Consider the following 26,056-nt stretch of genomic DNA (forward strand, 5'->3'; position numbering starts at 1 on the left):
CAGCTCAGTCCTTTCTCAGGAAGAGAGATTCTCATTTGCCTACTCACAACTGCACAGACTCCTCACCCCGCACCTCCAAATGTTTCTTTCAGGGGATGAGTTGCGTTATGATAACCCGTCAGGACAGCAAGTACTAGCAGTGGCCATGCCATTATTGCGGGCTGAGGCTCCCATGTAGCAGACAGGTGCTGTTCAGGTGAGCTTATGTGTACATTTTCCCTTGGAGATGGGATCTAGGTCAATGAGGCTTTGAAAATCCCGGGCATCTCTTTATATTGAAGCATCCGTGGACATGCCAAGTTGTATCAAAGCATCATGTGTTAACTATACAGCTACAAGAGCAGCCGCCTGTAGACCTGAATACCAACCTGACATGTACTGAGGTCCAGTCTTATTCCACAGATGCAGCTGTGACCACAATCAAATTTGTTGTGGCCATGAATATATAAATAAGCCTTAGCCCAAGAACTCTGCCGCTTCCCAGAAACGAGGTAGGTCCTTTTTTTTACATACAACCTTGCATTGTTTTGGATATGTCTGGAGTGTTTACCTCTATTTCCAAATGAATTCTGGTTGTAGAAGTTGATATGGAGCCAGCATTAGGTAGCTTTGGAGAACTGCAAACCCCAGATATTCACGGGCGAATCAGGGCCTATGTCTTCCTATCTTCATTTGTACTCCCAGCAGATGCTGACTAAGCTGGTTGCACTGGGAGGGGTTTCTACAGACTCCTACAGTCTTCAAGTCATCCAGTCTAAATCTTCCAAACAGCAATGGCTCATGTGAGTAAGAGATAGGACTGTCACCCTTCTTGGTTCCTCAGCACTCCAGAGCTCCCGTCTCTTCTGAAAACCACAAGAGTGATGATGTTGCCTGCTCATGCTCAGCAGCCATGATGTATGTCTTGAATGCAGGGTGAGTTCCCAAGTCAAGCACCTCCTATTCCGCGTTCACTGTGGCTACATACAAATACCCAGAGCTTGCGAAAGCAACCAGAGAGAGTCTTTTTAAAGGCAACCTGAGTTGTTGTCATGAAGCAGAGAAGAGATCTCAGATTGATTTGCTCTTGCTTTTTAGTGAACCACCAGAAACTTGATGGTATAATCAAATCACTTCATTGTGCTTATGAATTCAGGGATCTGGAATAAGACAGGGCCCAGACCAGGCTCTTTGCTCTTTATGGTGACAGATCTCTGCTAGGAAGTCAGGAATGACATGACTGCAACATCCCTTCTGATGACTTCCTCCTGCACTATCTGCTAACTGAGCTAGGATGGCTAATGTGAGGCTCACCTGGGACCAGAGCATTCATGTAGGGCTATGATTTGAATCAGAAATGTCTCCCACAGGCTCATATTTTATCTGTTACTATTTTGGGATACTATGGGCCCTTTAGGGGGAGCAGAATAGCTGGCAGAAGTGGGTCACTGGGAACAGGTGTTTGAAGGTTAAAAGCCTGTTTCCTTTTCCCTGGTCTGCCACAAGTGAACAGTCACTACCACATACTTTAACCGTTGTCTATGTATTCCTGACAATGAGGGATTGAGACACCCTGAAATCATGAGCCCAAAGAAGCTTTCATTTTCTTGTTTATTCCAGGTATTGTGGTCACAACAGTACAGATTTAACCAATATGTGTGGCTCCTGTGTGTAGCTCAGGCTTCTCAGAGCATGTCAGCTTGGCCATGAGTAAGAATGTCCAGAGAGGGCATTCTAGGAACAGTCAGTACAAGGGAGATGCACGGACTTTTCTGCCATAGCAAGAAACATCTTTAGAAGCAAAGGAAAGGACACAGACCTAACTGAGATGCTCAAGTTTGAAGGAAAGCATTGGTGTGACAAATATTTTCATGCCTTCTTTGGAAAATTAACCCCCATGTATTCTGGGCCTAACAATTCTTTCTGATCTCTAGACTACAGGGTTCAACCCAACCTAAAAGGCTATAAGGAATAGTAGTTTTATAGCACAGATGTGCTGTCTTATTCAGTACAAAGGATGGCCTAGTTGCTTTCTTGTTTTCCATTCTGTGATAGTATCAACGAGATGTCCTCCATAGTCTTGAGTACTTAAAAATTTGGTCCCCAATTAGTGGCACTGTTTTGGTGAGTTTCTGAGGTATGGCCTTGCTGGAAGAAGTATGTCACTGGAGAGTGGAATTTGAAGTTTCAAAGCCCCACACCCTTTGAGTTCACTCTGTGCTTTGTATTTTAGGATCACAATGTGAGCTCTCAGCTTATGTTCCTGCCACCGTATTTTCAAGCCACCATCATGGACTCTAATCCTCCAGAACTGTAAGTCCAAATAAACTCTTTCTTCTGTAAATTGCCTTGGTCATGATTTTTTGTCACAGCAATAGAAAAAAGTAACTAATATATATCTCAGTCTCTTTTTCACAGATATAAGGTTTATAGGCCCCCCATGTCACTTTTGTGTGTCCAGAGACTGACAAGGGCTAAGGTTTTAAAGACTAGTGTGATAGTTAATGTTGATTCTCAACTTTATAAGATTGAGATTCTCCTTCAACATGGGTCTCTGGGTTTATCAAGATTAGTGCTAATCTCTGGGCATGACTGTGAGGGATTAATTTGATGAGGTAAATTAAGGTCTAAAAGTATACCTCCAATGGATGGCACCATTTCCTGGGGTTGACTTTTAACTTCTGGACTGGATACAAGAAAGACAGCTGGCATCATATTTTTCCACTTCTTAACTGTGGATAAAACATAACCAGCTTTTGCCACCAAAACTGCCCCACCATGTGTTGAAATAAGAGCGGCGGGGCTGCGTCCCCAACACCCCAGCTGCCTGCTAGCTCATGCCCGAAATAACAACACACAAATTGTATTCTTTTAAACACTGCTTGTCTATTATATCTAGCCTCTTCTCGGCTAACTCTCGCACCTGGACTAGCCCATTTCTAATAATGTGTGTAAGTACCCCAAGGTGTGCTTACCAGGAAGATTCTAGCCTACATCCATCCTGGCTCGGAGCTTCATCACGTGTGTCTCTGAGAGCAGAGCTATCTCGCGTCTGTCTGAGGAGTCTTACCTCACTTCCTCTTTCTCCTGTTTACTCCTCCCACCTATATTTTAACCTATCAGGGCAAGCAGTTTCTTTATTTAATTAACCAATGAAATCAACAGATTGATATATGACACTCCCACATCAACCATGACAGGCTGCTCTTCTGAACCGAAACAAACCCTTGCATGTTGAGATTTGCTGAGTGAGGGTCATGGAGAAATGGAAGCTCAGCCTCAACGTATTATTGCAGAGCTGTGTCTTACTAAATAGCTCACAGCCATCTCTGTCAGAACTGGAGTACACCGGAATTCCACTGAGAAGCTTTAGGGCATTATCAGTTGACAAATGGAGCCTGGAAGTAGTTGGGGACTTTGGCTTCTGGGAAGAGACAAGGAGGCATTATGTGTAGAGCTCAAGTGGTTGTCTTAAAGAGATGTCATTCTCAAGGATGTCATAAGCATCTAATTCTCTAGATCCACCCAACTCTCCTCTTCCCCTGTGTTGTGCTCCAAGAGGCCAAACAGTGTGAGTTAGCAGTCTGTGTTTCCTTGGCATCATAGTTCTATGACTTCTATAGAAAACAAGGGAGAAAGGAGAGAAAAACCAGAAGTGGCCCCCTTGACATAATCCTCATTATGTACTCATTTGGGTATATATAAGTGTGGAAGCTGGATATCAATACCAGGTTTCTCTGGTTACTCTATAATTTTTGAGACAGGGTCTCTCTCTGAACCTGGAACTTACCATTTCAGTTAAATTGACTAGACAGAGAACCTACAGGATCCCCCTATTTGTTCCTTTAGAACGCGGGGTTGCAGGTGTTTGCTGCCACTCCTGGTTTTTATGTGGATAATAGATATCCAAAAGGTCCTCATAATTAAGCAACAGGCACTTTGCATCTCCTAGGTCCCAAGTTTACCTTCTTTCTTTAAGACTTGGCACTATATTGTTCATTGTGTAAAACCCTAATGCTGTTCATTAGGAAAGAAGAAAGAAAATATAAACCTGCCAGTTCCTGTTGCTCATTAGTCAAGGGTTGTATCATGTACATGTTGTGAAATTTGGGAGATTCTTAAAAGAAAAGTATTTTTATTAATCATTTGAGAATTCCCTATAATATATTTGTTTTATGTTCACCCACACATACTCCTTCACCTATCTAGATCCACCTCACCTCCTTACTCCCTAACAAATTCATGTACTCTTGTTTGTTTTTTTGGTTTAGATAGCTCACAGAGTCCACTTAGCACTACTTGTAACATTTTTGCCACTACTGAGCCCATGGACATCATCTAGCCCTACTGCTCATTGAAGTTCATGGGGCTCAGTGAGATGGTTGATGATCTTTTCTCCCTAGAAGCCTGCCTAGTGCTTTCTGGTACCGTGAAAGCTAGCCAGCATGGAGAAAGCTTCTTGATATGAACCACCTTGATCGCTCCACATCCTGTGAGCAAAGTGTGTGGTGTCTTCAGCAATAGGGTCTCACTAAGAAGTTCTGGCAGGCAACCAAGAACAATAGAAACAACATATATTCTTCTGAGGGGTCTCTAGGCAGAGGTAACTCGCATCTGACATTGGACCTTTTATTTGGCAATATATGTTTTCTGGAGAAAGCATTATCCCTGTGAAGGTTAACTCCAATTAAACTTTTTATGTGAATATATAGATATTGAGGAAGCTTATAACAGTAATTTTGCTTTTTCAACTATCATTGGTATTAATTACCCCCCCCCCACAACCTCTTCAGCCCTATTCTCTCATCCTTCTTCCAACTTAAACCTCCATTATCATTATTCTCCCTTTCTCCTTCATATCACCTTCTCTAGGGGATATTTTTCAAATACTGGTTCCATTCCATCGATTGTTACACATTCTTAAAAATTATGTACCTCATCTTGTTTAACTGTGATAGGTCAGGTACACTTAGAAATTGTTGAAATTAGGAGCGGCAGGGCTGCGTCCCCGGCACCCGGCCGCCCGCATGGCTAGCTTATACCCAGAAATAATTACACGGAAACTGTATTCTTTCAAACACTGCCTGGCCCGGCTAGGTCCAGTTTCTTATTGGCTAGCCCTTACATATTGTTCTAACCCATTTCTAATATTCTGTGTAGCCCATGAGCTGGCTTACCAGAGAGGATCTTAACCTGCGTCTGTCTGGAGCAGGGGAATCATGGCGACTTCTTCACTAAGCTTCTTTTTCCCAGCATTCTCTTCTGTCTACTCCGCCCACCTAATTTTCTGTCCTATGAGGGCCGAGGCAGTTTCTTTATTATTACAAGACCCACCTCCATCATTTCCCCTTTTTCTGTTTAAACAAAAAAAGGCTTTAACTTTAACATAGTAAAATTACATATAACAAAACAGTTATCAAGTAAGAATTACAGTTACAATATTTATATCTAATTTATCTCTTATCATAACTAAGGAAAACTATATTCATTCTTCAACTCCATCAAAGACTCCAGAAGGATATAATACTACCTAAGTAAACAAGAAATAAGAAAACTCTAGAAATGACAGAGACATCTCGCTGCCTGGACAGTCACCCAAAGTTCCTCTGTACCGTTGGGGCATCCATCTTCGGCCTTCAGGCCCATGGTATCCAGAGACATTTCCATGAAGCAGGAAATTTCAAAGACAGTTCAGTCATTTTCTGCTGTGTCCTGCAGAATGTCTCGCAGACTCTTTCATGAATCAGGAACCCCGAAAGACCATCTCACCTTTAGGCAAGTTCAGCAGTCCTCTCTCTGCAGGTTCTCTGTGTCCAGTTTATGCAACAGTCCAGGCAAGAGCAGTTTCTTGCCCAAATGACTATCAAACTCCATAAGGATCCTCTTCGATGCCCATCTTCCTCTTGAAGTAGCTTGTGCTGCCAGGAGCAGACATGTCTCATTGTCATGAAAAGCCCTAAGTTATTAAAACATTTAAATGCCATATTCTGTAGCCTTTGAAAGATATGAAGAATGCCTATCTAACTGAAATATATCTCTATATATCTAGAAAATCTAATTAACATGACTACAAGCTTAACTATTAGCGATGATTATCCATTAACAACCTATATTTTCTAATTATACATTACATTTTAAATGAACTACACAATCACAATACCTTAATCAAGATCAAAAATACATATGCATATAACAAAATTGACCATAAAATCCATACCAATGCAAATTATTCATATCTATATCATATCCCCCTTTAAATGTAAAAGAACATTTATAAACAATATTTGGGAACATGGGCATAGTTTTTTCTCTCCAAACTGCTTCCTGCTGAATAGGGGCGTCATTAATTAGGTCTTTTGTGGTATAACCTGTGTGCTAGTTTCATCTCAGTTGGCAATTGAGCGAAGCAATTTTTTGAGGGTGTTCACAGCAACCTTTCAGGAGGGCGTGGTCTATCATACCAAATCGGAATAGATGCAATCCACAGGGTCACATCCTCTGTGAAAACAAAAGAAGACCCTCTCCAAAGCATATTATATCCTTCTGGAGTCTTTGATGGAGTTGAAGAATGAATAGATAGTTATAGTTTTCCTTAGTTATGATAAGAGATAAAATAGATATAAATATTGTAACTGTAATTCTTACTTGATAACTGTTTTGTTATATGTAATTTTACTATGTTAAAGTTAAAGCCTTTCTTTTTTGTTTAAACAGAAAAAGGGGAAATGATGGAGGTGGGTCTTGTAATAATAAAGAAACTGCCTCGGCCCTCATAGGACAGAAAATTAGGTAGGCGGAGTAGACAGAAGAGGATGCTGGGAAAAAGAAGCTTAGTCGAGGAGTCGCCATGGTTCTCCCGCTCCAGACAGACGCAGGTTAAGATCCTCCCTGGTAAGCCAGCTCGTGGGCTACACAGAATATTAGAAATGGGTTAGAACAATATGTAAGAGCTAACCAATAAGAAACTGGAACTAGCCGGGCCAGGCAGTGTTTGAAAGAATACAGTTTCCGTGTAATTATTTCTGGGCATAAGCTAGCCATGCGGGCGGCCGGGTGCCGGGGACGCAGCCCTGCTGCCGCTCATATTTCAACAAGAAATGTATCATTATTTTATATTTTCCAGTTGCATGAAATATAAACAGTTAAAGTATATCTTATGATTCTCAAAATTTTCTAAGTGTTGGTTATAATTTTGAAAAAGATATCTACTTTTAACCTCTAGTTAATTTAAATTCTCTTTCTGTCAAGTTCACTAAAGTTTTGTCAAACTTGTTAATCTTTTCATGGACCCAAGTCATCAATTAATAGATGTTTCAATTCCTTTTTTGTTTGTTTTTATTTTACTTAGTCTTGATTCTGATTATCTCTTTCTGTCCACTGTTTTTGGATATTGTTTTTTACAAGGCTTTCTGGTGTAATACTAGTTTTTTTTTGTCATAGCATATAATCTTTTTCAAAATTGTTTCTTTTATTTTTTAGATTATAATATAATTACATCATTTCTTCCTTCCAGTTTCTTCTTCTAAACCCAGTCATATAATCAACTTTGCTAACTTTCAAATTTATAGCCTCTTTTATCATTAATTGTATATATTCTTTTCTTTTCTTTTTTTTTTTTTTTTGATTTTCGAGACAGGGTTTCTCCGCAGCTCTGCCTGCCTCTGCCTCCCGAGTGCTGGGATTAAAGGCATGAGCCACCACCGCCCGGCTGTATATATTCTTAAATACATAAATACAGCATACTCAGTTTGAATAATTTAAATCATACATATATGTTTTCAGGACTAACCATTTGGTATATTCTTCCCTAAGGAAGACTATTTATCCCAGTCTTATTTGTCTGTGTCTATTTCTTAATTGTCTGTGGTTCTTTGTATGGGATTGAGGTGTCCTGAAATTTACCACATTCCTATCAACATATGTGTTAGAATCATCCTTGTCCAGCTCATTATGACATTTTTAACTTGAGATCTTTGATATTTTTGATACAGGCACTTAGTGCTATAAACTTTCTTCTTAGGAAGAGTTAAAGCATCCTTATTTGCAGATGATTGACTCTATACATAAGAGAACCCAAAAACTCTTATCAGGAAACTCTTACAGCTGACAGACACATTCAGAAAAGTAGCAGAACACAAAATTAATACACGATATTCAGCATCCTTCTTACATACCATCAACAAACATACTGAAAAAGAAATCAGAAAAATGATCTCATCTATTGTAACCTCTAAAATATCTCAGAATAATCTACCAAAAGTAAAAGGCTTATATAATGCAAAGTTTAATACACTAAAGAATGAAATAAGATACCAGAAGATGTAAAGATTTCCTACACTCATTGGTTGGTAGGATTAATACTGTGAAAATGGCCATAATACCTAAAGCAATCTACTGAGTCAATACTTTTCACATCAAAATTCTAACACAGAAACTGAAAATACAATTTCAAAATTTATATGAAAGTACAAAAATATCCTATAGCCAAAACAACTCAACATTTGAAACAAAAAACTTAGGAAATTAAAGAAGAGCTCATAAGAAAGCCCTACTGACAACGTAGGTCAAATGAAAAAGAGACTATTAGGTCTCAAATAGAAGGTAGAGAACTTGGATCACACAGCCAATGAAAATATTAGTGTCAACATCAATAGACCAAAACACAGAACTATCAGGAACTCTGGAGTAGTATAAAAAAAAAACCCAAATCATAGGTGTAGAAGAAAAATAAGAAATCCAGGTCAAAGGCAGAGAAAATATTTTTTAACAAAGATCATAGAAGAAAAATTTCCAAAGCTAAAGAGATTTCTGTTGAGATATAAGAGGAACACCAAATAGACAGAAACAGAAAAGAAATTACCCATATCACATAATAATTAAACCTCTACATGTACAGAAATCAAAAGAATATCAAAAGTTGTAAGAAAGACAAAGTCAACTATAATGGCAGATCCATCAGAATATAACTTTTCCAAACAAACTTAGGTAGGCAGAATGATTTGGACAGATGTTCTACAGGTTCTGCCATAACACAGATGATAACCTAGATTCCCCACATGACAACTATTATACCCCACAAAACTATCAGTCATAATTGAAGGAAAAAATGCACAAGAACAATACGCTAAAGATATTTATGACCATTAAGACAGCTCTTCAGAGGCTGCTATGAGGTATACTTCAACTTGAAAAGAAGATTAAACACACCCAAGAGGGCAAAAGTAATAAATAAGCAATTCCAGCACAGTTGATCAATGGAGGAATAAGAAAATACCACCACTGGAGTCAGTGACTTCCACAGGAGCCTGCCTGAGCCAGAGACTTCTGCCAAGCAAGCCTGAGGCAGCTATCTCCACAGGAGAAGGTACAAGAGGGAGACTGCTGAGGGAGCAGGCCTGAGTCAGAGACCTTGGTGGGGCCACTCTCAAACCAGCGACCTCTGCCAGAGCAGGTACAAGGGAGCAACCTCCATGAGAGCAGGACTGAATGAATTGCAGGGTGACCCCTGGGAGCACCGAGTGACCTCCGGGGTGACTAGAACTGTGACTCTGACTGCACCATGAGAAAGAAGCATCTGAGCCTTGGATCCACTGGCACCTGGAAGATTGATCACCAGAGACACAGCCCCAACTATACCAATCAGAGGAAAAGATGGGTAGACAAGGTAAGAACACACTCAACACCACAAAGAGCTATACGACATCAACAAAAACTAGTGATCCTACAACAGCAAGACTTGAACACCCAAATATAGATGAAGCAGAAGAAAATGACCTAAAAAATAACTTTAGGGGAATATTTGATGCCCTTAAGGATGAAATGAAAAATTCCTTAAAAAAATGGAGGAAAAGACAAACAAAATATTGGAAGAAATCAACAAATCCCTTAAAAACATCAGAAAAGAGCAATCAGACATATGAAAGAAACTATTTAAGACTTGAAAACTGAAATATAGACAATAAAGAAAACACAAACCAAGGGAATTATAGAAATAAAAATTATGAGAAAATGATCAGGAACTACAAATGCAAGCATAAACAGCAGAATATAAGAGATGGAAGAGAGAATCTCAAGCACTGAAGAAACAATAGAGGAAACAGACTCATTGGTCAAAGAAAACATTACATCTAAGAAAAGCTTAACACAAAATATTCAGGAAATGTGAGACACCATGAAAAGACCAAATCTAAGACTAATAGGAATAGAAGAAGTCCAACTCAAAAGCACAGAAAATTTATTCAACAAAATCAGAAGAAAATTTTCCCAACCTAAAGAAAGATATGCCTATGAAGATACAAGAAGCTTATAGAACACCAGATAGACTGGATAAAAAAGAAAAGTCCCCTCGCCACATAATAATCAAAACACTAAACATACAGAGTAAAGAAATAATGTTAAGAGCTGCAAAGGAAAAAGGCAAAGTAACATATAAAGGTAGACCTATCTGAATTACACCTGACTTCTCAATAGAAACAATGAAAGCCAGAAGGTCATGGTCAAGCATTATGCAAATCCAAACAACTCTGAGATCCCATCTTAGGCCTGTAAGAATGGCCAAAATCAAAAACACTGATGACAACTTATGCTGGCAAGGATGTGGGGTAAAGAGACCACTCCTCCATTGCTGGTGGGAGTGCAAACTGGTACAGCTTCTTTGGATATCGGTATGGAGTTTTCTTATAAAATTAGGAAACCACCTACCTCATGATCCAGCAATACCACTTTTGGGTATATACCTGAATGATGCTCAATCATACCTCAAGGACATATGTTCAACTATGTTCATAGAAGCATTCTTTGTCATAACCAGAACCTGGAAACAACCTAAATGCCCCTCAACCGAAGAATGAATAAGGAAAATAAGGGACATTTACACAATGGAGTACTACAAATCAGACAAAATAAGGACATCTTGAAATTTCTGGGCAAATTGAAGGATCTAGAAAACATCATATTGAGTGAGGTAACAGAAAGATAAATATCATATGTACTCAGACCTAGACCCAGACCCAGAAAGACAAATATCATATGTAAGTGACTTTATACATAAAGCAAAGAAAAACCAGCCTACAATTCACAATCCTAGAAAACCCAGACAACAAAAACGATCCTAAGAGAGACATACATGGATCTAATCTACATAGGAAGTAGTAAAATACAAAATCTTCTGAGTAAATTGGGAGCATGGGGACCATGGGGGAAGAAAGAAGAAGAGAGGGAAGTGGAGAAAAATATATAGCTCAATAAAAACAATTAAAAATGAAGGGGAAAAAAGAAAAAATTCCATCCCAAAAATAAGAGGAATTGCAAATATTGTTCAACAATACTTTCAATATTAACAGTTTGCATTAGCAGATTGGGTTAGGAATGGGATTCATCATTTTGTTGCTCCTAAAAAGCACACTCCATCATCAACAATAGACAGTACCTTAGAGTAAAAGAATGGAAAAATAAATGGAGCTAGGAAAGCAAGTGTAAATATTTAACTGTCTGACAAAATAGACTCCAAAGTAGACCTACTCAGAAAATAATTGGGAAGGACATTTCCTACTCATAAAGGAAACACCACGAAGTGGGTATTATAATTTTAAACATTCACACACCGAACATGGAGGTATCCAGTATAGTAGAAGAAATAATATTAGACCTAAAACCAGAGACTGACCCCCAAACAGTGATAGCGAGTAATTTTGATACCTCACTCTCACTAATAGACATGTCATCCAGTCAAAAATTAACAGAAAAAACCTGTAGTTAATGATATCATAAATCAAATTTCTAACAAATATCTACCCATATACCAGAGATACATATTATATTCATCAGCCCATGAAACATTCCTCCAAATTAGCTATATATTAGGACACAAAGCAAGTCTCAGGAAATTTAGGAGAATTGAAATAGTATCCTTCCTTCTTTATGATCATCAGTGAATGAAGATGGATATCAGCAGCAATAGTTCAGATAGTGCACAGCCCTGTATAAATAAAACAGCACACGTGTCCTAGTTGGCTTCACTATTGTGGTAAAATACTGACGGAAACTAACTTGGAGATGAAGGTTGATTCGGATTACACAGTTTGATCAGCAGTCCATCACTGAGTGACATCAGGGTGGGAACCATGAAGGAAATCTCCTTACTGACTTACTTTCCGTGATTTGCTTAGCTAGCTTCCCTATATAAGCAAGGGCCACTTGCCCAGGAGTGGCACTTACCACAGTGGGATGGGCCCTCCCACAACAACCATTAATTAAGAAAATGACCCACAGACATTCCTCATGCCCACCATATGAAGGCACTTCCTAAACTGAGGTTTCCTCTTTTATGGTGACTGTTTGTCTTAAGTTGATGAAAGCTAACCAACACAATACTACTGAATAAAAATTGTGTCAAGTGAGGAAAAAAGAATGCAATTAAAAATTCCTAGAAATGAGTGAAAATGAAACACAACATACCAAAACTAGGGAATATAATGAATAAAGTCCTAAGAAGAACATTTATTAAATTAAGTTTTTGAAAGAAACTTTTACATGTAACAGTGGCTGGTCTAGATCTTACTATGTAAGAGCAGGCTGGCCTCAACCTCCACCTGGTAGGATTAAATATGTGCCCCGCCTTAACCACCTTCTAAGAGGAAAGTTTATAACACTAAGTGCTTACATTAAAAACTCAAGTGATCCCATCTTAATAACTTGGTAATACACTCAGTGGCCTTGGAAAAGCAGCAGTAACACCCCAAAACCATAGACAGACAAATATCATCAAATCACATCTAAAATTAATGAAATAGAAATAAAAATAGCACAACAAATCAGTGAAATGAGTTGAGTATTTGAAAAGATTATGAGGACTGACAAGCCTTTTGCAAAGTTAACTGAATGAAAGATGACCCACGTAAATTTTGTCAAAGACAAAGCCAGAAACATTACATCATATGCTGAAGAAATACAGCACAGAAAATCAAAAAGATATATTTTAAAACTCTACACTTCACTAAATTTGAAAAATATAAATGAAATTTTATATTTCTAGAAATATATGGTCAACTAAAATTAAATCAAGATGAAAGAAATAATTTAAATTGACTCATAACAACTGTTGAAGTCTCTCAACTAAAACAAAAGAAAACAAAAACAAAAACCCTCAGGGTCAAATAGACTGAACATGGAATTCTGCCTGCTCTTCAAAGAAGAACTGATACCAATACTACTCAAATTATTGCATAAAATTTAAAAGGAATGGACATTTCCAAATTTTTCTTCTGAGGCCAGAGTTACCCGATACAACCAGACAAAGATACAATAACAGAAGAAAAAAATCTTTCTGACAGTCATACACAAAACTTCTCTGTAAAATACTTACAACCAAAGTCAAGACTACATCAAAAGGGGCCACCATGATAAAGTCACTTTTATCTTGGAGACGAGGTATTGTTCAACTTACGCAAGACAAGTGAATATGATAAGGGGGGTACAAATAGGAAAAGAAGTCAAAATTGCTTTCTTTTCAGTTGGTAATGTTCTACACATAAAAGGCCTTAAAGGTTCCCTCAGAAATCTACTACAGCTGCTAAATATATCCAGAAAAGCAGAAAGGTACAAGACTAACACACAAACCCAGCAGCCTTTCTCAATACCAACAAGAAACAAAGTAAAAAAATAGAGAAATAAGTCCATCCATGATAGCCTTAAGAAAGAGAGGCTATCTACTCTCCATTTTCCAGCCCTACATCACTTGGCTTCACCAAGTCTTAAGTCTAATTGGCTAGGGACCGTCCACTCCTCTTGGCCCATCTCCTCTTTCTGGAACTTGCCTGATTCCAGCCAGCTGGCTACAGGGGACTCTAAACAGAATTCATGGTGCAGATACCCAGATAGGCTACTTAAACTTCCTTTCCCTCAGCCCCTCACCATTGGATTTTCCAAGTCCCATTTTTGCTTGCTAGGCTAACTCTCCTTGGGACTCACCTGATCCCAACACCAGGGCACTTTCTAGCCACTAAAAGTGACCCAGAGACCCATATACTTCCCTGATGACTTGGACCCTCTACCTGCCCTCTATGGCCTTGAGACCCAGGAGCATTCTACAATAGCAGGGGAAACTTGTTCAAAGCTCTCTTACTAGATTGATGAAGGAACAAGAGTGTAGCAGAGAAACTGAAGACCTTTGATAGACGCTCCAATCCCAAATACTACGCAAAGGAAAATGAGGTCCCAATCCTGCTACGAATTAGCTCCCTCTGAACATTGTAAAATGCTCTTCTGAAAGAGTAAAGGTGATCTGAACAAAAAAGAAAATAAGTCAACCAAGAAACTGACTCTAGATACACAAATACTAATGCAGAAATAAAAAGAAAAAAAAACATGAAATCTAAAGAAAACCAAACAAATGCTGGAATGAACAATTCAATAAGCCATTTAAAAACTCAGTGAATAGTCTCACCAATATTAGATTGAAAACAGAGAGTCATGAATGATAGGAAAAAGTAGAGAAATTGATTCGCTTAGTAAAGGACAATGGGAAATTTAAAAATATATATGAGAATATAAGAGAGTTTTTGGACACAATGAAAAGAGCTAGCCTCCAAGTTATGGGCTAGAAAACCACACCAGTGACATAGAGACTATCTTCAGTAAAGTCATTGAAAAGAATTTCTCAAGCTTAGAGAAAGAGATACCCATCCAGATAAAAGGTTTATAGAACACCTAATAGATAAGACCAGTTCCTAATAGACAAGTCCATTCCCTGTGGAGGGATACCTTGATCAGCCACAATACAGGGGGAAGGGAATTGTTCCTGCCTCAACTTGATCTGCCAGACTTTGTTGATTTCGCATGGGAGACCTTATCCTTTTTGAGGAATGGATTGCGGATTGTTGAGTTAGGGGAAGCATCCTAAAAATATGCTTACACATGTATGAAAGGAGTTTTCAATGCCTTCCACAAATACTGTATCCTGTCAAATAAAATGTCCAGTGCCTGATATGGGTTATCCATTTTGAGCTTTTGGTCAGTGGGATCTCTTAGACCCCCTAAATAATACTATTACTTTCTAGACATGATAGTAAGACCCTTTTATTGAAAATACCACATTTTTGAGTCATAGGGCATGGGGAAACGAAGCTGGTACTGGCCTAAAAGCTTCGTTTCTACTGCTTAGCTTTCATAATACTGGAAGGTGCTATGTATGCTACTAGGAAGAAGAATAATCAGTCCCTTACCTGTGAACCCAGCAAGCTACAATAATGAGTGGCTTGACAAATATGCTGGTCAGTGCATTAGTGTGTAGTAGGGAGCAGCGGGCTGCGTTCTTGTCGCCCCAGCTCCTGGCTGCCTGGCTAGCTTATGCCCCGAAATAATTACACGGGAATGTATTCTTTTGAACACTGCCTGGCCTATTAGTTCCATCTTATTGGCTAACTCTCACATCTCGATCAACCCATTTTTAATAATCTGTGTAGCCCACAAGGTGTGCTTACCAGGAAAGATCTTAACCTGCATCTGTGTTGGGTGGGAGAATCATGGCAACTGACTGACTAGGCTTCTTTCTCCCAGCATCTGTCTGTCTACTCCACCTACCTAATTTTCTGTACTATTAAAGGGCCAAGGCAGTCTCTTTATTAACCAATGAAATCAACACAAAACAGAAGACTCTCCCACATCATTCCCCCTTTTCTGTTTAAACAAAAAAGAAAGGCTTTGACTTTAACATAGTAAGATTACATATAACAAAACAGTTATCAAGCAAGAGTTACAGTTACAATATTTATATCTATTTTATCCTTTATCATAACTAAGGAAAACTATAACTATAACTAACCATTCTTCAACTCCATCAAAGACTCCAGAAGGATATAATATTACCTAAGCAAACAAGAAGTCCAAAGCTCTAGAAATGACAGAGACATCTCGCTGTCTGGACAGTCACCCAAAGTTCTTTTGTACCATTGGGACATCCATCTTCAGCCTACAGGCCCATAGTATCCAGCAGACTCTTCCATGAAGCAGGAAATTTCAAAGACAGTTCAGTCACTATCTGCTGTGTCCTTCAGAATGTCTCGTGAATTTTTATGAAGCAGGAACCCCAAAAGACTATCTCACCTTTAGGCAAGTTCAGCAGTCCTCTTTCTGAGGCTTCTCTGTGTCCAGTTTATGCAACAGTCCAGGCAAGAGCAGTTTCTTGCCCAAATGGCTAACCAACTCCATAAGGATCCTCTTCGATGCCCATCTTCCTCTCAAAGTAGATTGGTGTTGCCAGGAGCAGACGTGTCTCATTGTCATGAAAAGCCCTAAGTTATGAAAACATTAAATGCCATGTTCTGTAGTCTTTGAAAGATATGAAGAATGCCTATCTAATTGAAATATATCTCTATATATCTAGAAAATCTAACTAACATGACTACAAGCTTGACTATTATTTATGATTATCCATCAACAACCTATATTTCCTAATTATACATTACATTTTAAAAATGAACTACACAATTACAATACCTTAATCAAGATCAGAAATACATATACATATACAAAATTGACCTTAAAATCCATACAAATGCAAATTATTCATATCTATATCGTATCCCCCTTTAAATGTAAAAGAACATTTATAAACAATATTTGGGAATATGGGCACAGTTATTTCTCTCCAAACTGCTTCCTGCTGAATGGGGGTGCTGTTAATCATATCTTTCACGGGGTAACCTGTGTGCCAGGTTCGTCTCAGTCGGCAGTTTAGTGAAGTAATTTTTTGAGGGTGTTCACAGCAACCTTTCAGGAGGGCGTGGTCTATCATACTATATTGGGATAGAAGCAATCCACAGGGTCTCATCCTCTGTGAAAACAAAAGAAGACCCTCTCCAAAGCATCATATCCTTAGACCCAAATTCTGAAGTCATAATACCCTTATGATATCCATTCTGTTTCCACTTGGCAGCCCATATAATGAAATGTCTCTCTGTACTTAGCTCCTTCACAGTCAAAACTTTTAAAGAAAGCACAGTAATACAAAGAATCCAGACTCTCTGTGAATTTTCCATTTTTACGTGGCTTATTTTTCTTTATTTCTCTTAATCTATAACTATCTGTACTGTCTCTTTAAAGACTTTACCCTTTTTTCTTAAACCATTAACTTTATTCTCTATATTCTTTTTCTTCTCTCTCTCAAGCCTACGTACATTCATCCAACACTGTGATCCAACTAGAGGTCCTCCATTATCTGAATCCGTCCCATTGTGAATCTGTAATTCTTTACTGTCCAGGAGCACTTTTGATTTGTGCCTTTAAGTCTCTAAGCACTCAGGAATCTAAGCTGTGACATTCCTAGGTCAAAAACAGGTACTGCCTGCTTGTCCTGCCCAGTCCAACATGGCTGAGCAGCTTGTGACTGAATCAGTTGTGTCTCTGAGCTGCAGAGCAGAGGGCTGCTGTGGATGTTGGCTCCACCCTCTCTCCAATATCAAAATGGAGGACGTACCATTTTCTACTAGCTCTGGGGCTGCCAGGTAGGAGCCGCACTCAGCACTTTAACTCTGAGACTGAGTGTGCGGCACAGAAAGTCTTTTCATCCAAGTTACAGCCAAATCTGACACGCAGAGCACTGCGCAGAAGTACAGCTTTCCACTCCAGAATGGCAATTGCCACTTACGTGGACACAATTCAGTGTGTGAGTCTTGAATTTAGGGCCTTTGATCCTGTCTCAGCTAGAAGGTGTCAGAGTTGTCAATTGGAGGATTACTTAGTATGTATGGGATAGAACCCATGCCTTTGCTCAAAAAAAAGTCTATGCTATAGAGTACAGGAAAAAACAATATGCCTTCCTGAGAGACTGACATTGCGGATACCAGGTAGCTTAGACAATTATTTTCTCCTCATTCTGGATTCTTGGAGAAGTATGATTGAGGATGGAAGATACTGCCTGAATTGGCAGCACAATTTCATGGAGTGGGGTCCTAGACTGAATAAAAAAGAGAAAGCAGTAAGTACTCACATTAATAACTGCTTCCTGACTGTGGCTGCAGTGTGTGACAAGCTGTCTTGCTCTCCTCCTGTCATGCTTTCCCCACCGTGATGGGCAGACCTTCAAACTGTGAGCCAGAATAGATGCTTTCTTCCTTTAGCTGTGTTTGTTAAGTATTTTATCATACCGACAAGAAAAGTAACTAATGCAAGTCCCTATTTCCAAACAATCCCAACAGACGCTAGAGATGGCACTTATCAATGGACACAAAAAAAAACCCATAAAAATAAGCTTGAGAATGTTTCAGTTCCCAAATTATAACACACCAGGTGTGTTTGTGTGTGTGTGTGTGTGTGTGGTTGTACTCATTTATTATATATCAAAATTAGATAGTAGTTTATATCTAAGTTTGTAGATGACTTACAGCCAGCATGGATTTTATTTTGGCTTTTCCAAGGTGTCCTATCATTTAATTGTATCCTACTTACTCTCTTGAATTGGGACTCCCTCCTCTCCCATTGTTTATAGCTTCATACTGCCCAGAGAAGTGAGTCTTGAAAACAAACATCATATATCATATGTGTCAGAATGAATAGAAGCCTAAGAATTTTCGATTTAGGGGACCATGAGTGCTGAGTGGGATTGGAAGCAGGTGGCAATCCAGGATAGCACAGACACATGAACAAGTGTCTGTTTTTGCATAAGTTGAGTAAGCCACTTGGAAACTGTTGGGTTTGGGCAGCGCGTTTCTCATAGAATGCTAGCTGCCATTATTATTTTTGTCAGTGTTTTGTTGGTTAAGGAAATAACAAGGAAGCAAATGCTGGAATTGGACACAGGACTTGTCAGTGTACTGTGCGTATTGGCAGGTGCACGGCTGAGACTTTCCAAGGGCTCTTTTCCATAGGCTCACTTGCCAACAAAACCTCTGCATAGGATGTGTCCTGAGGGAATGTTTCCAGATCCTCAGAGAGCAGTCCTGGTAGATCTAGCGCATGAGAACCTGATTCCACCCTTTAAGACAGTTGTTTTGAATTAGACCTGAGCTAACATGCCAACAAGATACTAATAACCATGATTTCTCTGTATTTCTGTTGCTATTTTATTTCCAGAAACTGAATCCAAATCTTTTTAGTTGTTTGGTTTTCCACTGCAATTTACTGATGTTGTCTGCTGGCCAAATTGCTTTTTGGTTAGGTTACAGTGACTAACTTCCTAGCTCTCAAGAGCCCTGCTCTTATTGCAGAAACCTATAGAATGAAGGGCTTAGGTTCCTGTTGGGAAATGTAAGGCAGGAAACTTGACCTTTCCTGGTGACACTGGTTTTGTGAGTGTCAGGCACTGTTGTGCTCACTGAGGTCATGTATGTGTTTATTAATTTAGGAGTAGTCATTGCCTGGCTTTACAACCAACCCTTTGTCATCCTTTGTCTTTGCCACCCCTCATTTCTATAAGTGGCATAAGCCATAGTGATTTTTAAATTCTTTATAGCAGAATATATGTTTTATTGTTATTTTTGACCAATTTCTGAATAATATTCTCATAAACTACCATATAAATGAATTGCCAAAGAAATGGAGTAAGGCATAAAAATGATGTATACCAACTTTTCATTATTAGATTCAACAAACATAAAATTACATTTAAATATGTATAATAAGAACAAATACAACATGATTGCATTGAAAGTTTCTGAACATTCTCAGTATTCATCTTAATTGTAGCTTGGAAGCAGCAGGTCCTGGATCATGGTGTGCATAGATCATGCCTGAGATCTTTCTATGGACTTCCCATTCTAGGAAAAAGTATTTATGTTACAACCAAGATCCTTATTGACAGTTTAGGCAATTTTTTTTCTAGGTAGTGTTTGGTTGGAATTAGGAAACAAGTTAGGAAGCTGTTCAGTTGTTAATCGAGTCCTGGCTATTTGGTACTGTTTGTTGCATTGACTGTGCTTGGCTTCCATGACTGATTGCTTAGCAAGAGTAGACTGGCCTTCAGCTCTCTTTTCTGCAACACAGTATTATCGTATGTATTCTCTGTCCATTTTTTCATATTTAGCATCTCAGCAGGAATTAGAGTGGGGACCAATAAAGGCCATAGATTCGAGCTGCAGTAGTCTCAAAAATAAATAAAATAAAATCTCATATAGAGGTTGTATAAATGAACAAATGAAGTCATATGCAGAAGGAGTCCAGTAGCAGCTGCTATAACACTGTTGGCAAGAAGAGGCTATGGAGATGAATGATTCTAAGAAGCATCTTTTTCTAAAAACATGATCTAGACAGAGAGTCCGGATCTGTAAGTCGATGGCGATGGGGTTGGGGCAGTGATCATCAGGTCCTGGCCTGTGTTCTGATAGGGAACTGAGGCAGAAGGTGCAGGGAAGGCAGCCAGGTTGGAGTGATGAACAGCATGGAAGAGCATCCTTTTGGGCAAGACTTGTCTTTGATGTTGGTACTTCTCTTATAAGACAAAGAGTTTCATGATGTGAGTCAAAGTTCTATCTTTCCTTCCTTATGGGGAAAAGTGTTCATTGTCTGTTGGATTATAATATGAAAACTGGAATTATTGCAGGATGGACTCTGTAAACCCTCATGGATACCTTCTGGGGATGGTGAAAACATTACCAGGTCCCTGCAGGGGAGAGGAATACATCTAATCTGGCTTACAGTGTTGTGAGTCAAGGAGGGAGCAAGATGCCAAGGAAAGTGATGGGAATGTGCTACTTCCAAAAGAAGTAGAGGGGGCCAACAAAGTTTCAAGGCATCTCAGATTAACCCTCTTCATAAAAAGAAATGGAGATAATTACCATACTGTTGAAATAGGAGCGGCGGGGCTGCGTCCCCGGCACCTGGCCGCCCGCATGGCTAGCTTATGCCCAGAAATAATTACACGGAAACTGTATTCTTTCAAACACTGCCTGGCCCAGCTAGGTCCAGCTTCTTATTGGCTAGCTCTTACATATTATTCTAACCCATTTCTAATATTCTGTGTAGCCCACGAGCTAGCTTACCAGGGAGGATCTTAACCTGCGTCTGTCTGGAGCAGGAGAATCATGGCGACTCACTGACTCAGCTTCTTTTTCCCAGCATTCTCTTCTGTCTACTCTGCCTACCTAATTTTCTGTCGTATGAGGGCCGAGGCAGTTTTTTTATTAGTAAGAAATCACTCCCACATCACCATACCTACACAGCCAACATAGACCTAAGCAGAATATGCAACCTGCTAGAGAAACAAAACTCCTTGTAAAGATGCCAGATACAGCATGATCATAAAAATTAATTTTTATCTCTCTAAAAAAGCTTTGAAAATAACCAAGCTTAGTACTTTAATAACGAATAACAATGCTACACAAAGACAAATGCAGTATTTTAAAAATTACTTTTATACTTTATGTACATTAGCCTTTACTTTAATTTGGTATTGCTTAATTAGAATCAACACTAAAGAGCAGAGGTTGTAGACTCTCATTTACCTGGATGTCAAAGCAGCCAGCCTCAGGAAAACTCTGGTGTCTCTTTCTGATAATGAGAGGAATAATAGGACTTGGTGCTTAGGGCTCTTGTGAGGTCACATGAGGTACTGTGCATTGTGTACTTTACATGCCCAGCACATTTTAGCTTTTATTATTATGGAGGATAAACCACAAAGCGAAGTTTATACCTTGTAGGACATTTGATGGCTTTTGAGGACCAAGTCTTGATCTTGCTAATATCTCTTTGACCACTTATAAAAGAGGTGTGTCTAAATCTGAGTGTCATCATTATGAAAACATGGCTCACAGTGGATCATGTGGGTGGTAGCCAGACACTGCGTCTTTGTTTGGTCATTTAGTGATGTAACCCTTGAAAAATCCTCTCTCAGATAATTCTGTTGGGAACAGTTTCCAAGCCATTAAAATGTTATTCTTGCAAGTCCTCCTGCATGGGCAACAAGAGTGGAGACAAAATGCAATGTCATTTGGGCTTTGCCTAAAATTAATTGAACCCTCTCTAGTGTGTGAAATTGATAATAAATTTTCTGAAATCAGAGCTATGGCTGGCTGATGTTAATGTCAAGAGTGCAGGTAGAGGAAAAGCTCATTAGCACAATCTTCATGAATTTAGAAGTACAAATAATTTCAACAGCAGTCTGGAAGAGATTACTCATTCAGGGACCAGTACTGGAGGAGGAGTTCCCTAAGAAATTGGTACCTATTGATAGAGATTTTTCATAAGATACATTAACCTTGGAGCATGAAGCATTTGCAGGATATCCATTTACATCGAGGTAGCTGCTAATTAGTTACAAATAATCCTTATCTGTTTTTCAAAGCAATTTCTCTAGGGAGAAATCCTGAATGGATTATAAAAGGTTATTCTATGCATAAGATGAAGTTTTCCAGGCAGAAGAATAAATTAAACCAACTTTCTAATTCTTTATGCAGTAAGAGTCAGGGAAGTGGGGGCTAGCCTGCCAGCATTGCTGCAGAGCTGACAGACAGAAGCCTGGAGCAGGAAGGGAATAGAGGCTTCTCTTCTGACCCTGATAAATGTATTGGAAGAGGGTTCATAGACGACTGTGAACAAAGGACCCTGGTATCATCCAGGAGCATGAGGGTCCTGGTCCCTGCAGCACTAATTACCTCTAGCCCCATGTCAAACTTCTAATTTTAACTGCTGGACAATCATACTAATGAGCTATTTCTTTATCTGCATCCTACTAAGAGAGGGCATTTATGAACCACTGTCTAAGTGACCAATTTGGCACACTGAGTTTATTTTGGCTCATGGCTTTGGGGATAGATATAGTCATCATAGAGAGGCATCTGAAGACGTTCTGTCAAAAAGTTCAGCTCCACGTTTGTTATATACCATCTCTATTACTGATGTGTTGCAGCTACAAATTCACAGTTGAGTATAAATATATTTTCTCAGAGCTTCAATTTTATTGGTGGTAGATAACTTATAAGACCTACTTTCTGTTAATAGAAATGAAACCTTAGATTTGATCCCCACTACATAAACTGAGCATGGTGGTACATGCCTGTCATCCCAGTACTTAGGGGCTAGAGGTGGAGGGATTAGAAGTTCAAGATCATCTTCAGCTACATAATGAGTTCAAGGCCAGTTTGGGATACAAGCGACCAAACAACAACAACAACAACAAAATAAAAATACACACAAAGACACATGCACACACTGTTTTTAGAATAGTGTTACTAGTGTGTAGAATCCTAGTTTGACTTGTGGGGATGGATATCATTCAGCTACTTATATTATTCTGCACTGGCTTTAAAGTGTATCAGCCAGTCTATAATAGCCCAGGTATGAAAGCAGAACAAGAGAGTCAGTTGAGCACTATTTGTTTAGAGTGCTCATCTCCCTCCAGGGATTTGGTTATATGAGTTTACAGTTTCAAAAGGAATATTCTGTATGTTGATCCAAAGCTACAACATTGAACATTGACACTGAAAACAGCAGAAAAGGATAGAAGCAGTCTGTCCACTGCTAATTATAAAAATGTTTGCACAAAATCATGTAAATCCTCCGCTTTTCTCTTAGCAAGAATTCCTGGAGTATACAATGACAGTTAAGAATAGACTGAAAACTCTTTGAGACCTACTCGTGTAGATATTGGAACTCAAAATGGTAAGGTTGTCAAGGGAATACCTGCTTAATTTTATTGAAACGGTACCTTTTTCTAACTGGAAGTATGAGTGATTTTGCTCAGCTCAGAGCTGTCTTACTAGTACCAGTGACAGAACTGAGTGTGGGGGTGGCTGAGTTATTTAACTTATTGCTACAACAAAAAAACTTCCCACAAAAACATCTTAAGAAGGAATGGCTGATTTAGCTTCACAGTCCCACAGTCTAGTTCAGTATGGCAGGGGAGTCATGGGAGAAGGAGTTGCCCAATCATATTGTGTCTACAATTAAGAAACATAGAGAGATGAATGGGAGTGTCAGCCACCTTTTTCCTTGTTATGAAGCCCAGGGCACCAGTCCAGGGAATGGTGCTGTCCACAATTAAGGTGGGGCTGCCCATCTCATTTAACCTACTCTAGCTAATCTCTCATAGGTATTACCAGAGACTTGTCTTTTGGGTTATTCCAGGTCTTGTCAATTTGATAATCAATTTTAAGTATCACATGGATTTTTACAAAAACCGCAGGACAAAAGGTGTTGTTGAAATTGAAGTGAAGATGGTAAACTGTCTTCTTCCATGTTCTTGGGAAATGGGGAGATCCTTAAACACTGAGGTGTAGTTCATAGAGCCTATTGATCTTCAAAAAATTGAATTGATTCCATATCTGGCTTCAAGAGGACCCCACTTGGGGATAATAATAATCTCAAAGGGAGTCTTACTGCTTTAGGTTATCACAGGAAGATTGGGTTATTAGATTTTGTACTGCTTTTTAAATATTAACTGGGCAAGATGTAGAATCACCTTGGAGACAAATCTTGGGACATCTCTGAAGGGTTTTTTACAAATTAAGCTAATTGCTGAGCTCAAAAAATGAAAGAGCAGGCTTAGCAGTCATTGCTCTTTGCTTCTTGACTTTTTGTGGACAAAATGTGATCAGGTTCCTCAAGCTTCTGCTAATGTGGCATCTTTCACAATGATAAATTGCACCCTTGAACTATGAGCCCAAATCAACCCCTTCTTCTGTAGTTGTTTTTGTCACAGCAATGAGAGAGGTAACAAATATAGAGAATTGATAGCTAGGAATGTGATTGTTGCTGACTATGGGGTTCCTAGCCTTCAGAATTGTTTTCTAGGAAGAAGGTAGAAGAGTTTGCAACTGAGGTACACAAGCCCTAGAATGCTACAAGTAGAGTTAAAGGGGTCTCTCTCGTTGGAGTGTGGAAGGATAACAGTGTTGAGATTGATATGTAGGCAGTGGAGATCTGACTCCTGATGTTTTAGTGGGGGGAGGATTCTATTAAAAATTGGGGTAAGGTCTAAGTATGTAACACCCTGGCAGAGAATCTGGGTACATTCTACATATGTTCTGAGAGTTTGAATAAGGTTAAATTTAAGGCTTAATCTTGTGAAAATGAAATTCATTTGGGAGGAAAGTCTAAACTGAGAGCACCACAGAAAGGGTTCCCTGACTCTCAGAAGTAATTTCACAAGGAAGTATTAACCCAGACTCTATTTGTGCCCCAAAGATTCCAAGTTTTATCTAGAGCTAGCAGCAGAATTTGGTAGCATTGACCACGTGGTACTGGTTTTGCAGGCTTGAAGTTGTTTTGGGTTAGGACTGTCCTAAATACCCCAAACTTACAGTCTCATCCCTTGACTGTGAGAGGTACGAGACTTTACCCATACCATGACTATAAGAAGAAGCTGAAAAGAAGAATTAGAAAGTTTGAATAATATGGGCTAGAATACATCTCACTTGGTAAAGTACTTTCCTCGCACTCACATAACCCTGGTTTAATCCCCAGGACTTCATAAACCGGGTATGGAGCTGCACACCTCTAATCTTAGTACTCAGGAGAGGGCTGCACAAGGCTCAGGATATCACTGTCATCTTTGGCCAAGTAGTAAGATAAACCATGGGATGCAGAAGATCCTGGCTGGGTACAAACTAAACAAAATGCATAATTATTAAGCTGGTGAATATACACTCCTTTCCCAGCAACTAATCCCAAAAGAAAAGAGATGCTTCAGTACTACACACCAAATATTTTCTTCATTTTTGTCTTTTTGCTTTTTTGAGACAAGTTTTTTCTTTGTAGCCCTAGTTGTCCTGGAACTTGCTCTGTAAATCAGGCAGGCCTTGAACTCACAGAGATCCACCTGCCTCTGCCTCCCTAAGTGCTGTGATTAAACGCATTTGCCACCACCACCTTACTCTAAATGACTCCAAATTATTTTTAAAAAAAAAATAAGATTTGATGTATATTTCCTTGCTCAACCCAGACTCTTCCCGACCCCCTTAGGGATTCTGACTGATACAGACTGAGGTCAGCGATCTTCAGCCTAGTTCTGATATTTGTTTAACCATCTCCAGGCTACTACTGGGCCTGAGGGACACTGACTGACCAGTGTAAGATCAGAAACCTGTAAACAGTGACCCTGTGTCCAACTACATAATCCTGCTGAAACCCAAAGGGTCTCTGATGGCCA

At 39.2% G+C, this 26,056-nt stretch overlaps 1 long non-coding RNA gene across 1 annotated transcript in view; it reads left to right on the top strand.

Annotated features, from left to right (window-relative positions):
* LOC126500885 (uncharacterized) overlaps positions 1 to 2,281 on the top strand; it is a 39,524-nt gene extending 37,243 nt beyond the window's left edge. The window contains exons 9-11 of the long non-coding RNA XR_007591453.1: positions 403 to 491; positions 685 to 915; positions 2,213 to 2,281. This is a non-coding gene — a long non-coding RNA (uncharacterized lncRNA). The remainder of the gene's footprint in view (positions 1 to 402; positions 492 to 684; positions 916 to 2,212) is intronic.
* The last annotated feature ends 23,775 nt before the right edge of the window (positions 2,282 to 26,056 follow it).

The sequence above is a fragment of the Alexandromys fortis genome, unplaced genomic scaffold (assembly GCF_014885135.2).
Source record: "Alexandromys fortis isolate MF-2015 unplaced genomic scaffold, M_Fortis_MF-2015_v1.1 scaffold_7, whole genome shotgun sequence".
Taxonomy (NCBI): domain Eukaryota; kingdom Metazoa; phylum Chordata; class Mammalia; order Rodentia; family Cricetidae; genus Alexandromys; species Alexandromys fortis.